Below are 20,366 nucleotides of genomic sequence, written 5' to 3' on the forward strand. Positions count from 1 at the left end.
ATAAATCGGACAAAGCATATAATGAAATAACTGTGATTAATTTCAGTATTTCTGACCATTTGTCAGAAAGCATAATAAAACAGTACTAACCTCCCCCCCACACACACACATTTTATCTTAAGTTTTGTTCAGATTTACAAGATATGAAAGTCTGCGGTTCAAAAATTGGTAATATAAAAATCAAAACGAACAGCAACAACTCTATCCACATTCATGTCATAGCTCTACACTCCTGCTGTGCTGTATGTCAAAGGTCTCATTTCCGTCTATTTTTATTTCTCTCATGGAAAATGAAACAACAGAAAGTCTCCAGAGCTATGAAAGAGCAATAAAATATTCCTCTGGGTCGACTCCTATTCTGAGAGAAAGTGAGAAATGATGACATGCTATAACACATTTGAAAAGAATGCTTTTGAGCACTGTGGAAAACTGTTCGGAAACACACACCCCTGCAATGCTGCAAAAAGGAGAAAATTGCGAGGTTAATTCATCAGCTTTTGTCCTGATTTTTATTCATTGGCCTTTAAACCTGCTTGAGGTTTTCAAGTTTGTCCCTTGTTTTAAATGTTAGTTTTTTGTTACTCGTGTGTGTAAAATCTGTCCGAAATCATGTCAATGTCCAGCACTTTGGTCAACTTTGGTTGTTTTAAATGTGCTTTACAAATAAAGTTTGGATTGGATTTCTGCCGACATTAACTGTTCACACATCCACCGGAATAAATGAAACCAGCAAGTCACATGCAGGCGTGAGACAGGCCGACACAGAGACACTATTGTGTGAAGCAGCTTGAGTCTGTTGATTTGTAAACGATGGCGTTCTCTGGTTCACATTCGGCTATTTACTCCTCGCTACCAGGCAGAACTGTGACCGGAGGGGTTTAGTTACATTTTTTCTACTGTCCTTCTCGTTCATGCTCTGATTTTAATACGGTTTATGATTAGCCTAATTCAAATTGACTTCTCATTTGTTTCTTTGGCCCAATTAAAGCATGTCAAATAAATGCCCTTAAGACGGTCCAGGCAGTGCGCTGACAGACTGCTTATCACCATGACCATTACTCGTCTCGCTACAGAGACCGCATTACTCTCTCTCTTGCAGTTGGAAAGATTGCAGTTTTTGGAGACCAAACAGACTTCAGGAAATAAAGAGAACTAGACATATTTCAGAGTGTCTGCAAATACCCCACCTATATAAACTCTGCAAACCATTGTGTGATTGAGCTGAATCATTGGAGTGATAACCGGATCATTGGAGAGTAAGGCCGGTGGCTTTAGGTTTTGACGTGACCGACCCGAGTTCGAATCCGCCTTTTTCCAAACTCATTCATATCCCTTTTCACCTTTATCAGCTAAATAAAAATTAAGAAAATATTTGCAAAATAATAGGGGAGGGCTTTAGGGGTTGGGACAAGTAATGTCCCAATAAGGCAGCATCCATTTATGATTTTAATAAATATAATCATATACACTCAATATGTTTTATAATACACTACAATGAGGTGCAAATCGCACCTTACAACTATTTACACTTAGTGCAAAGAAAATACTGCTATTTTTCACTTAGCGTAAAGAGCCACTGCCTTTATTTGTAAAGCATGTTGCTAGTTTGAAAAAGATTAGCAAATTCAAGTGACTAAAATAGCTGAGAAAATATGATTCTATGAGCCTAATAATAATTAGTAAGTTCTTGACACAAATCTCTTTAGCATCACTGGCTTTCATCCAGTTGTTTTTGACTGACAGTTCTTTGTGTTTAGATGCATGTCTGTTTGCTAATTGTGTGACTCGATTGCTTTAGCGCACACACTCCTCAACTGGAGAGCTGCCACGCAAACAAGCTCACACTCACTTCAGCCTGCACTCGTAATCAAACGGGGTATTTGTTTATAAATCGCACAGTATTTATGGGGACTTAAGAGCCCCGTCTTTAGGCCTAAATGCACTGAAGCTCCATGAATAGACAGTAAACTGCAGTTTTATCTGGCAGCTCCAGCTCTTGGCTGTTTCAAGAGTCCTCACGGGTCAGATCAGTCCACACTGGAGAGGGAGATAATGACAAAAACACTGCTTTCAGAGGGTTTAAGAAATGACCACAATTTCCATTTCTGCACAGTAGCTTCAGGTGACCATAGGAAGATCCAGATCTACCCTGGTAAACGTCAGTCCAATCAATGGAATAAGAATCAGTGAATAAGAAACACAATCAGTAGTTTCACAATTAGAATCATTTTCAGTAGATGCAAATGCAAAAGAATTGGAATCGGACACAATTCAAAATCTATAGACTGAGAGGTTAAAGTAGGTTAAAAATAATAATATCAGTAGATTCAGAATCAAAAGAATTGTGAAACTAGAATCATACAATTCAATATCCGTAGACTGAGAATCAGAAGAAATCATGGTTGAATGAAATCATGACGTTCAAAATAAGTAAATTGGGAATCTGAATAATCACAATATATTACATAAATTTGAACTCAGAATCAATCATTAACAATCAGAAGAATCAAAGTGTACTAAAGATGTAGATTCAGAATCAGAATCAAATTCTAGTTCTGTACCGCACACAAATGCATTCTTTAATCATTTAATAATTAACTAATCATTATTTTCTTGGTGTGTACTAATAACTAACACAATATCAGACATACTGTACATACAATTGAGGAATGTACAAATTGTAGCAAAGGGTTGCATTTTATGTGCAATTGTTGGAACTATTGTTGGAAAACTCACTTAACAGTTAAACCAACACTCATTTTTATTCCTATCAAAAACAGAAAAAAATGTCTCACATCCATGACAGTCTTTGTCGTTTTAGAGAAAAGCATAAACAAAACATAACTTAAAAAAAGGACTGGATATAGAGTTTAGTGTGACCTTCACAGAAGAAGCGCTCCAGTCTGAGGCAGAGAGATTGTGGGGTTTTGAGAACATCCACAGGCCTGTTATCTCAAGTGCACAAATTGTTCAAGGACTGTGTTTGTGCTACAGGCCCAGTTTATTTCTGCTCTATCACAAATTTGCAATATAATACTTGCTTCAATTTTCTTCCTTCATTGTTGTTTCTGTATATGGACATAAGAAGATAAGAATGGACGTGTCCTGCCAGAAACAGAGACTGTTTGTCTACCCTGTTTTGAAATGCTAATGATGGTTACAAATAAACCGGTGACAAATATGGGATGACGGATCAGTTTCGTGTTTTGGTGAGAGACGCTAGTGACAAGAAACCTCAAAAAAGATGAGAAATGCTGAAATGCGAGGCAAAAAATGCGAGGCAAAAATGTGGGGCGACAGCCAATCCCTGTAGGGTGACATCCGTCATAAACAAATCCTAAAAAAGTTTCTGGTGCATTCAGCATTTTAAGCATATTGTTACGTGTTACTATATTTAGTTGAGATTAAAATGACAGTTTGGATGCTTTCATACATTAATAAATGAATACATTTAACCCCTTACTGCATACCCCTCATTTTGGCAAGTGACATACCCAAAATAAAAATAAAAGTTGCTGCTCGTAAGTCACTCTGAATAGACACATAACCAACATATACTCAGAAAGCTGAGTACAAGTTCAAGACTCAGAATTACTCATACTGTTATTAATGTGGAGATATATACAAGCTCAGACATAAAAAAAATTCAAAATAATAAGATTTACCTATAAAGGTGTTAAACTGAATAATGATTTTATTGACTTTGACACTAAAGTCAAACCTAAGTGTCGTGAATTTTGCGAAAGCATCTCTAAAGCAATGAGCCTTTGGCATGTTTGCTGGATTCATCCATGCTGGTGAGCATGTTGGGTTTAGTCTAAAGTATACTTTGGCGTGAACACTTATCATATTGTACAAGAGAACGTATTATTTCAAAGTATACAACATTTGATAGCGTGTGTGAACACAGGTGCCCAACGCATGTGCACTAGAAAGTTTCATCTTTCTTCAATATCTATGCTATTTATCTCCAAACGTTATGACTAATAATAGCGTCTTTGTGCACATTTAAACTAGAGTTGCGAATCTCTTCACCCCTCACACAAGCACTCTTCAACATGGCCGTTATTGTTGTTGCTTCTCCAGTAGTTTGCGTATATGGGTACACTGTATATGCGAGCTGAAAAATCTGTGCGATGATGAAATTTACCTGAGGCACACTGTGCGCATTCCCTAGCATACACGTAAAAAACTAAGTATATTTGGGGCTTTAGTCACACCCAACACTTCCGCTCATGCATGCTGCAGGGTCAAGCACTCATTATCAGAGTGAACAGGAAAAGGAAAACCCAAGGAAAGAAGTGAGGTGAATCTTCCCAATGCCTTTCATGTCTGTCCTCTTTGATCTGGAGGCTTTCACAGTGGGAAGTGCTGGGCGATTACAGCAGGACCCTGATCTCTTCCATTAACTTCGACAGCCACGATATCACGTGATCTGTCTAGGATCGACGTGGACATTGTGATCGGCAACTATATGAAGCCGACATTCATCGGAGATATTGACGTGTGATGGAGACATCTAGACATTTGCATAAGCAGAACACCATCATGTGCTTCAAAAGCCTTTTTGGAGCCGGATGAATGTCGTTCAATTGCTATCAAACAAGTCATTTTGACCTTAATGGCTGCGACAGTGAACAAGATAATACCAGATTGGAGCGAGGCATTCCTGCAGCAATGCCTACAATTACAGTAAGGGCCTTGAAATGAGTCGCCTGGCAGGTCTGAACGCCAATTTCCTCCGAGCAAACCTGCCGAGGATTAATAAAGTTTTATTCCTCATCAAATTCTCACCTCCAAACTACATTTCAATGGGAGCATGACAAGTATTTAATGACTGAACCATGAAAGTGGACCGACCAACCCTCTGGCGGTGGTATCGCACAAAACCAGAGAAAGCTCAAAGTAACTCACCTCAACTTGATTAGTCGTCGTGGCTCAATAGACTGGCTCACGGCGAAACCTCCAATTGGCCGGATAAACGAGTGGTCAAAGTTTCATCAGTTGTCAGGGTTTTTTTTTTACTTTGTAAGTGAATCCACACGGAGCTCAAGGCTGTGGGATTAATGTGAGTGAATCATTTGTGTGAAACCTCAACCAAACTCCTCTAGGCAATAAGGAAAGGGGAAAAAACTCATCACCAACTATAAAAAAAGAACATTACGCACTAGAAAAATCTGAAGCAAGTGAAATAAAGTAAACAAACAACAAACACGGCAGAACAGCAGCACCACAACACATCAAACAGCTTCAATATAACCCAGCGTTCAAGCTTTAGGCCTCTGGAAACTCAATTAAAGTAAGGCAATGTTTTACTAAAAGTTTATGGATGAAAGTAAAAATATATTATTTTGTTCCCATGATGGTAGAAAGAAAAGAGGATTTTTTTAAATAAATGATTAAGCACACATCAGTAATGCAATCTGCGTCTATTCCACATCAGAAACAAGCTTCATATTTGAACGAATGTGCTTTCAAAGCCTCAAACATTGACAAAAAAGTAAGTGCAAGCATACTGAGTGTGTGAAGCAGCTCACAAACGACATTCGGTTACAAACAACAAAACACATCTGCTCGCAAAACACTCGTCCATATCACATATCCATTTACGCCAGCCTCCTAAACTCGGTCTTGTGACAACATCGCCAAGTGCTTTGGACTTGCCAGGATTTCAAGGGTGGTTAATTTAATGGGCTTCTAATCGAAAATGTTCAATGGGAATTGCAGTTCAGTCCTAATGAAGGGTCATCAAAGGACATATGGTGTGCGCTGTTCAGCCAAAACCAGTGTGTTAGTTGTTCACAGCAAATTGCAACAGGTTTTAACCAGACTTTATTTCTGTTATGCAAAATGATCTAAAAAAAATCACTCTGCCATTTCTGTTTCTTTGCATTTACTTCACCAATTATGGATTAAACTGGATATTATGAAAATAAAGGATTTTTTGTAAAGGATGAGAGCTGGCAATATGAACGGGACAACAAAAGGATCCAACATTACATAGAACAGTTTGAATGTCACCGGACTGCCTTGAATTGATAATCCAGATTCAATAGGCTTGATGCAGATTAACGATGAAATCAAATTTAATAAGCACATGAAACAATAAAGAGAAACACCAGCATGAAACGTTAATACCAGACAATGAACAGAGGACGGCTGAGGGTTTAAATACACTAGATGTCAATGATAGACAGGTGCAGGTGATCAGTTGACATAACTATAATAAACTAACAAGACAGCAATGCAAACACAGGGAACAGAGACTAAAATGACAGGAACTGAACAAAGGCACAACAAGAATATCAAAATAAGAGTCCATGAAAACAGAAACAAGGACATCGTGACGACGATGGTATTCACAGTGTCTGACTCTACAAATGAGTGAAACCAAGCCGTAAACTAGAGTCTACACTGCATACTGTGATAAGCTCTTTATAGAATCGATATTGATTCATTAAAACAAAGATATCTATAAAACTAGGAGTTTCATATTCAGTTCAACACGTGCAATGTTTAAAACAATGGTACACATGTATACCGAACCGAAAAACACATACCGGTAATTTTTGGTATGAAGACGTTACGATGGTTGAGCACTTTATTTCACTGACCATTTATTGAATGAATGAATGAATGAATGAGCATTTTCATTTGTAAAGTATATGTAGTTCACTGGCTAAATCAAAAACACACCACAATTATGCTTATATAATATTTACAACATAATATAATAATTCAAACAACAACACATATTTACATAGTACCTTAAAGAAGATATCATGGTATTACCATTGCCATCATGCGGTCTAAAAACCTCGGTACCATCTCAAAAGAAAACCATAGTTATATACGGTAAATACGGTAAGGAATCTTCTTCACAGATCTAGCATCTCTCTTTCTCTACTCTCTAACACTGAGCATTTGTCATCATTTATTTGCAAGGACATCCATAAAGGAGTGATATTTCATTTACTTTCCTCCTCTGAAAGGTTACACACCAACTCTTTTCATTTTAGCTCCAGATCTCCACCTCCTTCCATAAATCAAACATCCATCAAACGACTATCTCACACCATTTGTCAAATGACACCCAAAACAAGAAACGAGACGAGAATTTGCCGCTTTCAGTGGAATAACTTCTACTCTTACGTAACGCTCTTAAGTCTCCCAAAGCATAAACTTTAAGGTCACACAAAAGTCTTCTCGGTTGAAGGTCTTTGATGCGAGGCCTAGGCCCGTTTCCGTCACGCTTTGCTGAACATTTCTCATCACACTTCAGCCTTTGAATATTTCATCGTTTTATCTTTCCATTATTCCCGCAGCCCAGGCCTTCCTCGCGCGCCCACTGAGTGCTTAGCCCTGTTCTGCTTCTCATTAACAACATCAAATATTCAGACAATAAGTCCAACCCCTTCGCTCCAAATCCCCCTTGTGTTTCACCTTAATACATATTTCAAAAGTGCTGGCACACGGGGAACGTTCACAGCGTGCTTGTGCCCGGTAGGGAACCTGCAGATAGGCGCCAAAATTAGCTGGAAACGAGGCAGCAAGATAACGCTTGAAAGCTAAATGGAGCCTAATTTTGATGGCAAAACTATCGTGCGCCTCTTTGAGGTTCTGAAGAGAAACTTCTTTTTTTTTGTTGACCTCTATTCACCAAGACACAGATACACTGAGACAGGTACTTTTTGCACCTGAAAGTGATGATGAAAAGGAAAATAGAACGAGTTAGCGGAGGAGGTGGGGAAGGCGGCGTGAAAATACACGGCGCAAGCAAAGTTTAAACAGATTAGAGACTCATCCTTTCAAATCCACTTGGCCGAGATTTTTAGCGCTGGCCTTTGAAGTTTCTCTTGAGCTGCGAGAGTCGGGGGAAATGAATTCACTCGCTGCTTTACACCCGTGTTGCTGCTACCTACACAGTGCTGACAGAATGTAAAAATTCCAATAAGCTTTCCTCCCCTTCTCCACGTTAATGAAATAAACCCCTGGCCATCTGTATCACTCTTTATTCGGCCCAGAAGGGAAGTTCAGATCGGCCTCAGCCTTGTTGCTTCTTTCTGCTGCGATGTGAGGATTCGACAAAGTCAGGTCAACAAGAGAAAAAATCTCAACAATTACAGAGGGATGTAGAGCTCATAATGTGATACGGATCATGTTTAGAGTGCTAACCGCAGTGTTATCTTTCAAACGAGCTCGGAAGAAGAGAAAAGCTGCTCATTTTGTGTCGTTTAGACAAACAATAGCTTAGCTAAGAAAAACATATTCAAAACCAATTTAAATATGCAAGTTCTCAGAGAGGTTTGCACTGTGAAAATGGGTCTAAAAACAGCACACTGTCAGAAATTATTAAAGTAGAGCAACTAAAAAGTCAACACTTCAGAAAAAATAGTCAACCTGAATATTAATTGTTGGATGACTATTGTGACCTATTTCTATAGCTATAGCCAAGTAAAACCTTTTTTTCTTAGTTCTTTAGAGATGATAGTTTAAAATGCAATTTATACAGCATCACGTGTGTGTGTGTAGTTCGGGTATACATGAAAATGAAAATAATAAATGAAATGGTAGTCGGCAGGATGGAATATATATATATATATATATATATATATATATATATATATATATATATATATATATATATATATATATATATATGGCAAATGGGCAAAAAAGTTAATTTTCCACTTAATTTTCGACATTATCTTGATCACAAAATGACCTGATAAAACCAACTTGGGCAACACAGAAAGCATCGAAGTCGATTTTCCAAGAGTGTGCAAAAGGAAAACTTGAACTGAATATCTAGGCACAATCGATCCCTGCATGACACGAAAGATATAATCTGAGCAAAGGTTTTTAATAATACGATACTCTGTGTTTACATAAAGTGAATTGCTAGCATGAGCGCCAACAGACTCTCACTTAGTCAACTGAACTCTTGTTTATGATACTCTATTGATTCACTCAGTGTCCCGATTTATCATGCTGTCTAAATATAGTTTCCAAAAGCACTTTCAGGTGTCATTCCTGCCAACCGCCTTTAGGAAATAAAATAAATCAAATCAGTTTGCCAACAGCGGGCTCCTCAGTATGCAGTCTCCCATTTCTCCTCTCTTTCTCTTCTTTATTCGCATTCAAACCGCAGCGTCCCCGTCTCTCTTTCATTCACGCAGCCTCTATTGTGTGTATTAGCATTCCTGAGTTCAAACGCCCGCATTATAAGAGCCAATATAAAAAAGTGCTCGTCAGAAGATGTGCCCCTCAATCCTTCGTTGGATATGCACAAAATCAGAGAAGAAAGTAATTAAAATCAGCATCTAGGGACGAGGCAGCTGCTGAGGGATGGACAGAAGATGGAAGAGGACAGAAGATGGAAAGCGGAAGACAAGCACTTGAAGCGCTCAGGACGGTTACAGTGCTATTCCTCATCCGAGCGCATGTGGGCCGAGAGCGGGTCCTTGACATGCGTTCACTCGGCCTCGTGCTGAAGGCTGACGGACTCTCGGTGTGTGACTGACTCACATCAGCAGAATGAATGCTGAATATGCTAGGTGCTAGGGTATCCTGGGTGGTTGCTAGGGCGTTGCTAGGGTGTTCTGGGTGGTTGCTATGGTGTTGCTAGGCAGTTGCTAAGGTATTATGGGTGGTTGCTATGGTGTTATGGGTGGTTGCTAGGGTATTTTGGGTGGTTGCTAAGGTGTTTCTAGGCGGTTGCTAGGGTGTTCAAGGCGGTTGATAAGGTATTTTTGGTGGCTGGTAGTTGTCACAGATGGTTACTATGGAGTTTTTATAGAGTTCTTAAAATCAGAATCTCGCTGAATAAAAGTGTTAATTTCTTTCAAAACATTATGACATTTACATTACTTAAAGACATATCAAACGTTTTCCACATGGAAAAAGTTCAAAATACCTATGCATTTACAACTGGAGTAAAATGATTGCGCATGAAACAGTTTTCCACAGTGAAAGAGTTCATAATATATAACATCACCATCACCCATTGTCCTGTCTTCCCGAGACGCTTGTATTTAACCTTGAGTGAATGAATAGCACACTTCCCAGTGTCTCTCAAGCACTACATCACACACAGGCTCTGAATGTAATAAGTTCAGGCAGGGATTGAGAACAGGTGTGTGTCCTGTTGTCTGTGAAACAGTGAATAGCAGGAACCGAAGAAAGAGAGAGAAGTACTTGGTTTCCACACAGAGGCATAAGTGTCCCATCATCAAAGGCTTTCATCAAGGCCGAAGCAAGGGTGAAAATCCATCCAGATGGGTCATTTAGCAATCGAATGAAAGGTAAAAGTGCGGCCCTTTTAAAGTTATAGTTCAGAGAAATGACGATGAGCCAACAGCGTTTGGTATTACGATAGCGTCACACCTGGAGCAGTGGTTTCATCAGGAGAAGGCCGGCGCGGGTGAAAACAGACACACACATAGAAGATATGGGCCTGACCTCTATTACTGAGAGTTGAATTCTGGGAGATATGAGAGTCTGAACATGCGGAGACCCCCGAAAATGACCATAATCATCAAAAATATGAAGTGCTAGGACATTTCGTGAAAGTCTCTCCGCTGCCTCTCCACTGTCAAGGACCGTAATAGAGAGCCAGAAAAAGAGTTGCTGAGAAACTAGAACAAATGAACCAGTGGCAGAAGAAAAGGTCAGGGAGGGAAAGTGGGAAAAAAACTAATCGAACGGGATTAGGTTTATAGAGTGAACCGAGGGAATGTAATCATTACCAGAGCTCCTCCATGATTTTAATCCTGTCCGAATCAGCCATGTCAGTAATTATTCCTCACTCTTTACAGATGGCACATTCCTGCGCTGGGAAAGATTATCGTAAGATTGTAAAATGCCCTGAAAATAAGCTAATAGTCTCGTGTGAATTGACTTCTGGTAAAGAGTCAGTTAATCTGCCATGTCCAGTCAAGTTTTAGAGTAAAATATGTTTTGGAGAATATATGTTTCATGTAAAACTTGAAAATGGCTTTTTTGTGTATTTTTCATTACAAAAAATGTCAAATTGTACAACTTTTCTCAAGTTTTTTTCCACTTTTTTTTCACTTCAACAATAATCTGCCAAGTGCCGTTTTTAAAAATAAATAAATGAATTATAATTAATGCATGAATAAAATTCAGTACCATAAAATCCCCTAAAAATACAAAAAAAAAAAAAATAATAATAAAAAACATTTTCAAACTAAAATATAATGCATTGTCTCACACAGATACTCATCAATGAGAAGACAATTATGAACCTTCTGCCCACTGTATCATATTTGATACACAAATTTCTGTCATCTGATTGCTAGTTTATAATGTTTTAAATGCCTTTTAGTGTAATTGTACAAACGTCCACCTTCAGCTCGTGTCTTTTTGCTGTGAAATCTGCACTGATTTTAGTAATCTAAAGAAAAACTTTTATATTGTTAGTCATTTTTCAAGATGAACACTTACTGGACTGCTTCAGTTTACTTAAATATCTAAACATTTTTGTCTAAATGTTCGATAAAATGGTCAATAAAAACATTTTTCTGACTATTATTTCATATACAAGGCTTTACAGAGTTAAGAGAGAAAATTATACATGTTATAAACCCTGACATACACATACACACACACATACACACACATATATATATATATATATATAAAATGGCATTTTTTATCTATGTAAAATAAAAATAATGTATTATGTTAAATTGATCAAAAGTTATAATGTTACGAAAGATGTCTATACCAAATAAATGTTGTTCGTTTGCACTTTCTATTAATTACAGAATACTAAAAAAATATATATGTATCATGGTTTCCACAAAAATATGAAGCAGCACAATAATCAGATGTGTTTCTTGAGCACCAAATCATATGATTTCATCAAATGATTTCTGAAAGATTGTGACAGAAAAGCATATTTATCATATTCATTGAAACCCCAAAAAAGGTTACAAACATTGCAATATTCCCTGCAAGTAAAGAGTCTTCAGCGAGGCCTTCCTCTCCTCAGTTCAGGCAGATTGAGAGATGCTGGCTGATATGTTTACCTGCACTGCTCGCCCTGGTGGCCTATGAGCCACACACACACACACACACACACACACACACACAGCGAGGCAGGTCTGGTTGTCTGGGTCGACATGGCCTCAAGGGAAAGCCCTGTCATTACCCGACATCTGCAGCCACAATCTCCACCGGGAGAGAATATATGAGGAAGAGAAAGAGCAAGAGAGAGCGCTTTCCACAGGCCACATATCCGGCCCTCACATTATATTTATAAACGCTTCAGCTCGTCTCTCACTGAATCTAGACAATAAAACTGTCAAAAGCGGCGCACTTACTTCAGCAGTATATATACAAAATACCATATTGTTATATATTCACATCGTATTCACAGTAGTGAAATAAGATTAATCAGCATTCTAATATTGCAATGATTTGAATCCATTTTTGTTTTTGGCTATTAAGTTTTCTAAAAAGTGTCATTAGACTAGTTTTGCAGTACTTTGTAAATTGTCACATTGAGGCAAGTGTAAAAATCATGGACAGGATTCAGAAAGGTTAAATGGTCCTGAAAAATAGAGCCACACTTACAGTATGTTGTTCACATTTGATCTAGTGCGCACAAACAAATTCTTACTGAAAGCTCATTTTTTGAGAAATCAAAACTTGGAACAGCTTTTTTAAATGTATGGCTTTGATTTTATCAAAGTTTTAGAGTAAAATATGTTTTGGAAGATTTATATTTCATATAAAACTTGAAAATGGCATTTTTGTGTATTTTTCATTTCAAGAAATTGAAAAAGAAAATTTTATTCACCTTTTTCACTTCAACAATAATCTGCCAAGTGCCGTTTTTAAAAAGAGACCAAACTTAAGCTTGTGTTTAAACGCATTCAAGATTTATGACAGTTTAAGTTGGAAATGTAATTTTCAGGTCCATACTCAAAAAATGATACATGAATTATAAGTAATGCATAAATAAAATTTAGTACCATAAAATCCCCCCCCCCTCAAAAAAAACAAAAAAATTATATATATATATATATATATATATATATATATATATATATATATATATATATATATATATATATAAATAAATATATATATATATATATATATATATATATATATATATATATATATATATATATATATATATATATTTATATATATATATATATATATACATTATCGAACTAAAATATAATACAATCATTTTATTGAAATTAAAAATAATAATAATTTGACCGACACCAGAGGGTTAAGGCTAACTCGGGGAGTCTTTTTTTACCAGTTCATTAAGTGACTCTCATTAACAATACATATGTATTCATGATATTGTCATGTCATTAACTATCAGTGTTTATTTAAAAACTAACCAGTTCTAGATTTCCATGGTAGTCACTTTATACTCCCACAATTACCACTATATATGACACTCTAAAACTTTCTTAAGCCAAAATAAATCCTGAAGCAGCTCGAGTGTACATGAAGTCTGAGGTTTAGCCTGAAGGAATCGATTTGTTTTATAGGGGCCACGAAAAAGTTTCACGAACAGCAAACAAGTTAGAAACAGTGAGATGATACAAGCAACTTGGTGCAAAAACAGACAGCTCTGACAGCAAAAGCAGAGCGGCGGGTGAAGAAGCGTGGAGAATGCAGCAATTAGGGTACAAGAATTAGAAGAAAAAACGCTAAAAAGAAGTAGAAGCGTTATTTGTTTTTCACGTTAAGGCCGTGACACACCAAACCAACATCAAAGAACCAGCGGTGACGAGTGTGTTGCTGCCTCGAGTCACTCAGAGAGTTACGCTTGAACACACTGCAAAGACTACAGCCAACGGCCGACCAGCACGACACCCGTCTACACCAGCAGGGGGCAGCAGTCTATACTCGCCATTCAAAAAGAGAATCCGAAACTACGATTGATCCGTAAACAAAGCATGGCTTGCTTACAATTTAGAATATGTTGATCAGTTGCTCTTCACTTTCTTTGCAATGAACGTCAACGTTGTGAAATATCTGCGTATTGTAATACTCAGGCGAGATCTCTCAGACAGCCATCTCTGTCTTGACTTTGTGTTTTATCACTTTCAATTTAATTCTCGACACATTCCACCCATCATCTAACCACTGCCTTCCATAGAAATGCGAGACGTCTTCCTGTTATGAGTCTCTGGCTGGATGTGGGCTTTCAGTCAGCGGTGAGTCTGTGGCCCTGCAGTGATTATGAACACGACAGTCAGTGTCATAACAGCCCTGGATGTGTGTGACACAGCACCTCTGACACACTCCTAACACACTGCGGCTCTGCTGTGTGTCTGCGCTGTACCCGTCTGTCTGCATCTGAGGCGCTGGGCTTTAGTCTGAGGTTTGAAGTGCCATGACACCTCAGTTGCATGGATTCGCTTCAGAACATGCAGTGAGCATCCTCAGAATATTCTCTGTGTTTGGAGAGCTGACGGTGAGGTGCTCTGTGGTAAAAAAGGATATTGTCTGAGTGGACAGGTGATGTACAGTAGAAGCTGAGATTCGAAATACACTCATCACAGGTGAAAATGATGATGTACTGTACACAATGTTTCTGACCTAAATGACGCACATTGCAGGAAACAGTCAGTGGTCCTATAAGAAAAACAGCTTACTGAAATGTGCAAAATAATATTTGAATTAAACCCCAGATTTATTTATATATGTATGTACAGTATATATGCATTAATTTAATTTAATTTAATTTAATTTAATTTAATTTAATTTAATTTAATTTAATTTAATTTAATTTAATTTAATTTAATTTAATTTAATTTTATTAAATTTTATTTTATTTTATTTTATTTTATGCAAAGTCTTAGTGGACAGAAAATATCCATAGCTCAGTATAAAATCAGGAATGGGATTTCAATTAAATTTCTTCACTATGACAGAAAAAACAAGCGAGTATGCGTGTGATCTACAATTCCTTAGATTTTCAAAAATAGCATTATACATTTTTATTGTAAATTATAATATTTTATAAAACACTACAGTATACTGTATTTTTCTTGTTTTATTATAAATAAAATTAATTATTTTAATAAAAAATAAAATAAAAAGGCATTATAATAGCATAACGACAAATATTGGATATTGTCTAAAAAATCTATTTAAAATGTTATGATATTTGACAACATTATTATTAATATAATCATCATCATTACACAAGGAGGCAGTGGCAGAAATCTTTCCGAGACAGTCAACATTGATCCCTGAGCTCCAGACCACACACAGCCTCAAGTTTACACACATATTCCATTCACAGCAGGACAACAATCTGACAAACCAAACCTGGAGTGCCTTTGGATGAGCTCTACTCAACTATTAAATCAAATCTTAAGTATACTACATTGTCTGCAAATATATGTGTACGTGTATATAGATATTGCATTCTTTCATTCATTTTTTTTCTTGATAACTGCAAACAAAACAATAAACATAGACAAGCTTTCAGTACATGCAGTGTTGTTTTATAAAAGGTCGTATAAAATGTTCTTTCAAAACTGTTCTTCACAAGCTCTCTGTGAGGAATGAAAATTAAGTTCGGCTGGTCCTCAGCAGCTTTTTTCCCCCAAACGGAGTCTTTCATATGCATCTTGTGCCCTCTAGTGCCCCTCCAAAACATGGTAGCCACCAATGCTGTACAGTACGGAGGAATAAAAAGCCTGGGATAGCACTGTTGCCAGGTAAACAGGAAGTAGATGCAGCACACGATAGCAAGCCGAGGCGAGATCTCCTGCTGAAAGATCACACGCTCAGGATGTGCACGATCACGCCTGACAAAATCAAAAGTGGAGCGCGCAAGACAAAGGGAAAAAACAAAAGGAGCATTTTTCAATCTTTAATTATCTGAATTTGTGGCGTGTTGAGAGGGGAGGGGATAGACTCGAGGAGGCCCCACTTGTGCGATGGGGAATTCACACAGGGAGCATGACAGCACTGTAATAACCTCAATTATTCAGAATTAGGCCAGTATTGATTTACTGCTGGATCGGCTTACTGAATCTCGGCTCTCAGACGTGAGGAGGTGGGCAGGGGAGGGTGGGTGTCTCGGCGCTCAGTGTCCCAGGGAGCGAGATCTCCTCGGGCAGGGAGGTGGAGGAGGGCCGGTGGCTCAGTGTGGAGGCTTTGGATCACGGGGTGAAGACGTGTAATTAAAAATTCTCCTTATCAAGCCTTTGATGGATGAAGCAGTCTGGTATTGCAGGCCTGAACCTGTCTTTCTTGCCAAGTCTCTCTCTCACACACACACACTCAATGACCTTCACAGTGGTGCTGAGTCTGTTCTGAGGAGGGAGCAGTGGCATACCTGCTGGAAAAACCAGGTCAAAGCGGCTAATGTTGGTCAGGTTGGCTGTAGCTGGTTTGTTGGTGGTCCAAGGTTGTATACCATGCTAGCTTGACCAATATAGTCTACCAGGTCACAACAATGTCCACCAACTATGTGCAGTCAGAGCTCTTACAGGTGCACAAGCCTCCTAGGACATCTGACCAGTCTGTTTTAATTGTTCAGAGGACTAGGTATAAGTGAAGGGGTGATCTGGCCTTTGTAGTGACAGCACCGAAGAGATGGAATAGTCTTACCATCTAACATTAGACTCGCTCCGATTCTAAACATGTTTAAAGGTGCATCTTCTTTGTCTAGCTTTCAAGACTGCAATGTGTTGAGGCATTGGTTTTGTTTGTTCTGTGTTAAGATGTTGTCTTCTTTAATTAGGAATAATTGTATTATTGTACAGCACTGAATAGTGATTTATAAATAATCTGAGAACTGAGGTGAACATGATTTTGCCAAGACGACAGGTAAAGGGGCAGAGTTAGACTTGAGGTTAAGGGCTTGTACTGCATTCTTATAAACCCATCATGTTCCTATAGATTTAGGTCTAGTTAGGGTTATGGTATATCTAATGTTCAATAAAGTAGTTTAGACTTGTGGATTTTTATTGAGGTATATCTAAAAGTATTGGTTAGGATTAGATTTGGGGTTGGGGCAGCGTTGTCCAATCCTGTTTCTGGACTTCCATGAGAATCTCTAACTAAACAAGCCTAAACCAGCTAAGGTCGGTCTTCGGGATCACTACAAACTTCCAGGGAGATGTGGTGAAGCTAAACTGTGCAGGAAAGTGGGCCTACAGGAGCAGGATTGGGCACCCGTGGGTTATCATTGGTGTTAAGGCTATAAGTGTTGTTCCCAGACCAACAAAACATCAAGGGAACATGCCCTACATGACACAGGCCTCACCACAAGCTGATCAACCATCTAAAGACCAAAAATGACCAGTTTAGTCCAACTAAACAACAATAACATTTAAATCCGGCAACCATCTTCAACTTTCCAGCAAGGACACGATACAGGGTTCCCACAATCAGGCCTCCCTCGTGGGGGGAAAAACAAACATTTGTGTTTCTCACAGAGCAAGAGGTTGCCATGCAAGATATGAAAACCCAACAACAATTCAAATTAATCATGTCTGGGTCAAGGGCCGCTGGATATATCTCTGCCCATCTGCCCTGTCTAAACCCAAATATCAACTGATATTCTGGTAGAAAAACCCTCATCTTCAACCCATTTAGTTTCCCCAGAGTACTTGTTTCCATGAGAACAACAGTGCAGTGGTTGAATGTGTTTGTGCGTGCATGTGTTTCGCAATGGCAAGCAGTTTGGCTAATCTAATTAGTTTGGAAATGAATCCAAAATGGCACTGGAGGACCCCAATGAGATCAGTGAATGAGCTCATGTTTGAGCCGACACTATCCCTCTGTACACAAGGCTCTGTGAGATGACAAAACTTCTATTATTGTGCAATTAACACAATATTAAGACTGCCTTGTCTTCAATAACCTATTGAGCCTGCGAATACAGCCAAGACTAGAATCTACTGGATGCACAAACAAGATCTATCTCCCACATTCAGTGGCAACGTCATATCAACTCCATTTTCTGCAGTGCTTTTTATCTTCCCTACAGCCTTCAAATGTATTCCCAGAGTGCAAAAAAAATCTGACCCTGGAAAGCCTGCCGTGCTACCTCTCATGTCCAGACAGCAGGCCTCGCATCGTCTTCTCCGAAGGTTTCTCCTTGGCTCGACCTTGTGAAGAAAGCTGAGCAGGACTGCTCGGCCGGTGGCGGGGGGAGGAGGGGGGCTGTGAGATCCTGGCATGGTGCAGCTGTCGGCTGCCTGCACAACGCCTCCTAATCAGTGCTAATTGGCACTCCTGATGACAGGCTTGGGTCGGAGCCGGCAAAAGGAAGAAAGTATTGCTGTCGGCCCGCCTACAAGTGTGCTGCCCCTGGGCCAAGGTTCAACCATTCGAATACTAACTGTTTTTTTGTTTTGTTTTTGTTTTTTTTATCAAGTCATCAAGTATCTTCTGCAAGTGTATGCTATGAGCCAGGAGACTTGGCATGGCTCTACAAATACTAAAGTTTGATGCTATAAACCTGTTACTGCTTCCTTTCAGAGTACATCCATTACAACATGTAACCTCACAGTTTATCAATCGTTCAATAAAGTAGCTAAGACTCATTGATTTGTATTGAGATATTTCTAAAGCCTTTCAAGATAGGATCCTTGAGATGACATTCCTCTGATATATGAGAAATAACTTCTGCTGGAAGCCTCATAAGTCAAGCATGTAGACCACAAATATACAGTTCAAGACCACAGAACAACAATCAATCTGCTCTCGGTTCAGAAACAGACAAACAAAGCAAAGCTACATAACCCTTAAGAAAATGAACAATGATTTATTCCATGTGTGAATTATAAGATGACTTTTAGGAGGGAGGGGGGGTTAACAAAAAGGACTTCTGTATTTAAAACATATTATAACACTTTCACGCAATCTGTTAAGGATAGTTTTGCGCACCCTCTAGCACAGTTAGCCAAGTAAGACATGTCTGCTATCTTAAATGCTTTTTTCCAGATGTGTTTTATATGTAAATCTATAATGAAGAGATTTGTCAATGTACCATACGATATTTTTTGCAAAGGAAATCCCTCAAACGGCCTAATCTTGCTACGGCTTCATCCTCAGCTCAATGCAACTCATTCCAAGCTTGGTTCCAAGAGAAAATATGCACATAATATTTGTGGTTACTATACTATATATAGGTGTTCCCTGAAATAGTGCTTTTATATGGACTATAAAAGTTTAAAGAATTAAACTATGGTTTCTATGCAAGGGTTAGGGTTAAGGTCAATTTCCACAAGGGCATGAACAATTCATACACATCAGAGGAGATAAAACGCTTCTCTCTGTATGTATGACTGCAGAAAAGGGTGGATTATTGCATCACACAAGCACGTTTCAAATAACATCAATAGCGGTCACACATCTCTCAGCTCGCTCTGGCAACAGGAACAGTCCAGCCTCCTCCCGCTTTCAACTCCATTAAAGCCCGGAGAGACATTCAGAAATCTGAACTGCCTAACAATGAACCACAGGTGCCAAAATGAGCTCCTCATCCAAGCGCAGAGAGTTGGGAAACTTCGCACAAAGCCTTCGTGAGTTAATTGTGCGAGTGTTGCGTCTGTAATGAGCTTCTCTGCTGAAATCTCATAGTTCATCTCTTATGCAATCAAACACAGCTGGTGTGGAATTGAATTGCGGAGATGCACACAAGAAAAAAACAATCAAAAGATAAAGACAGAGGGAATAATGGAGCTTCACAGCCCATGACGAGCAAGATAAGGGAACGTCGCCTAACGCTCGCACCACAGTCCCACAGTCTACACGCCAACCAACGCCATGAATGGTAGAAGCCATCGCTGGAGACCAAGACGTGGGCACCGTTGGCCCGTACAGCTGCAACTCCTCCATGAAGAAAACCGTATTCCCTTCCACAAATGAGCCATGTCGAGGGAGCCAAAATGTCAGCTCTGCGGCAGGTGGACGCTGATCTGCTTTTGCAACATGCCTTGGCAGCCGAGACGGAGAGGAGAGGCACAAAGAGGATAATCTCCTCCTTCAGATGGCATGTAAGCCCCATGCTTATGAAACACAATCGGTAGATTTTGACTGAACTCAAACAGTTGCCGTTTCTAAGGAAAACTAACGTAGTTTGAAACAAAAAAAGGAAGTTAATTTGATAGTTGCCTCAAAACCACAATGTAAAACAGGGCAAAGAGTTGAGTTTCCGTGCATTGGTCCATAATCGGTTTCACCTTCCAGGGGCACGGTGAAGATAGCTTATGATTAAAGATGTGGCTGTGAATCTGTGCCCTGCTGTTTTATAATAATTGTACGGTCAAGCATCGATTCGAGTGGCTGGCTGAAACCAGAAGTAGCCAGGGGGGTAGAAGTGATCTTTGAAGATG

The 20,366-nt window shown here is 38.9% G+C and overlaps 1 protein-coding gene across 5 annotated transcripts in view; it reads right to left on the reverse strand.

Moving 5' to 3' along the window:
* Positions 1-20,366, reverse strand: part of pard3aa (par-3 family cell polarity regulator alpha, a) — a 476,999-nt gene that overhangs the window by 307,022 nt on the left and 149,611 nt on the right. The gene's annotated exons all lie outside the window — the stretch shown is intronic.

Source organism: Scardinius erythrophthalmus (genome assembly GCF_964197995.2).
Source record: "Scardinius erythrophthalmus genome assembly, chromosome: 22".
Lineage (NCBI taxonomy): Eukaryota > Metazoa > Chordata > Actinopteri > Cypriniformes > Leuciscidae > Scardinius > Scardinius erythrophthalmus.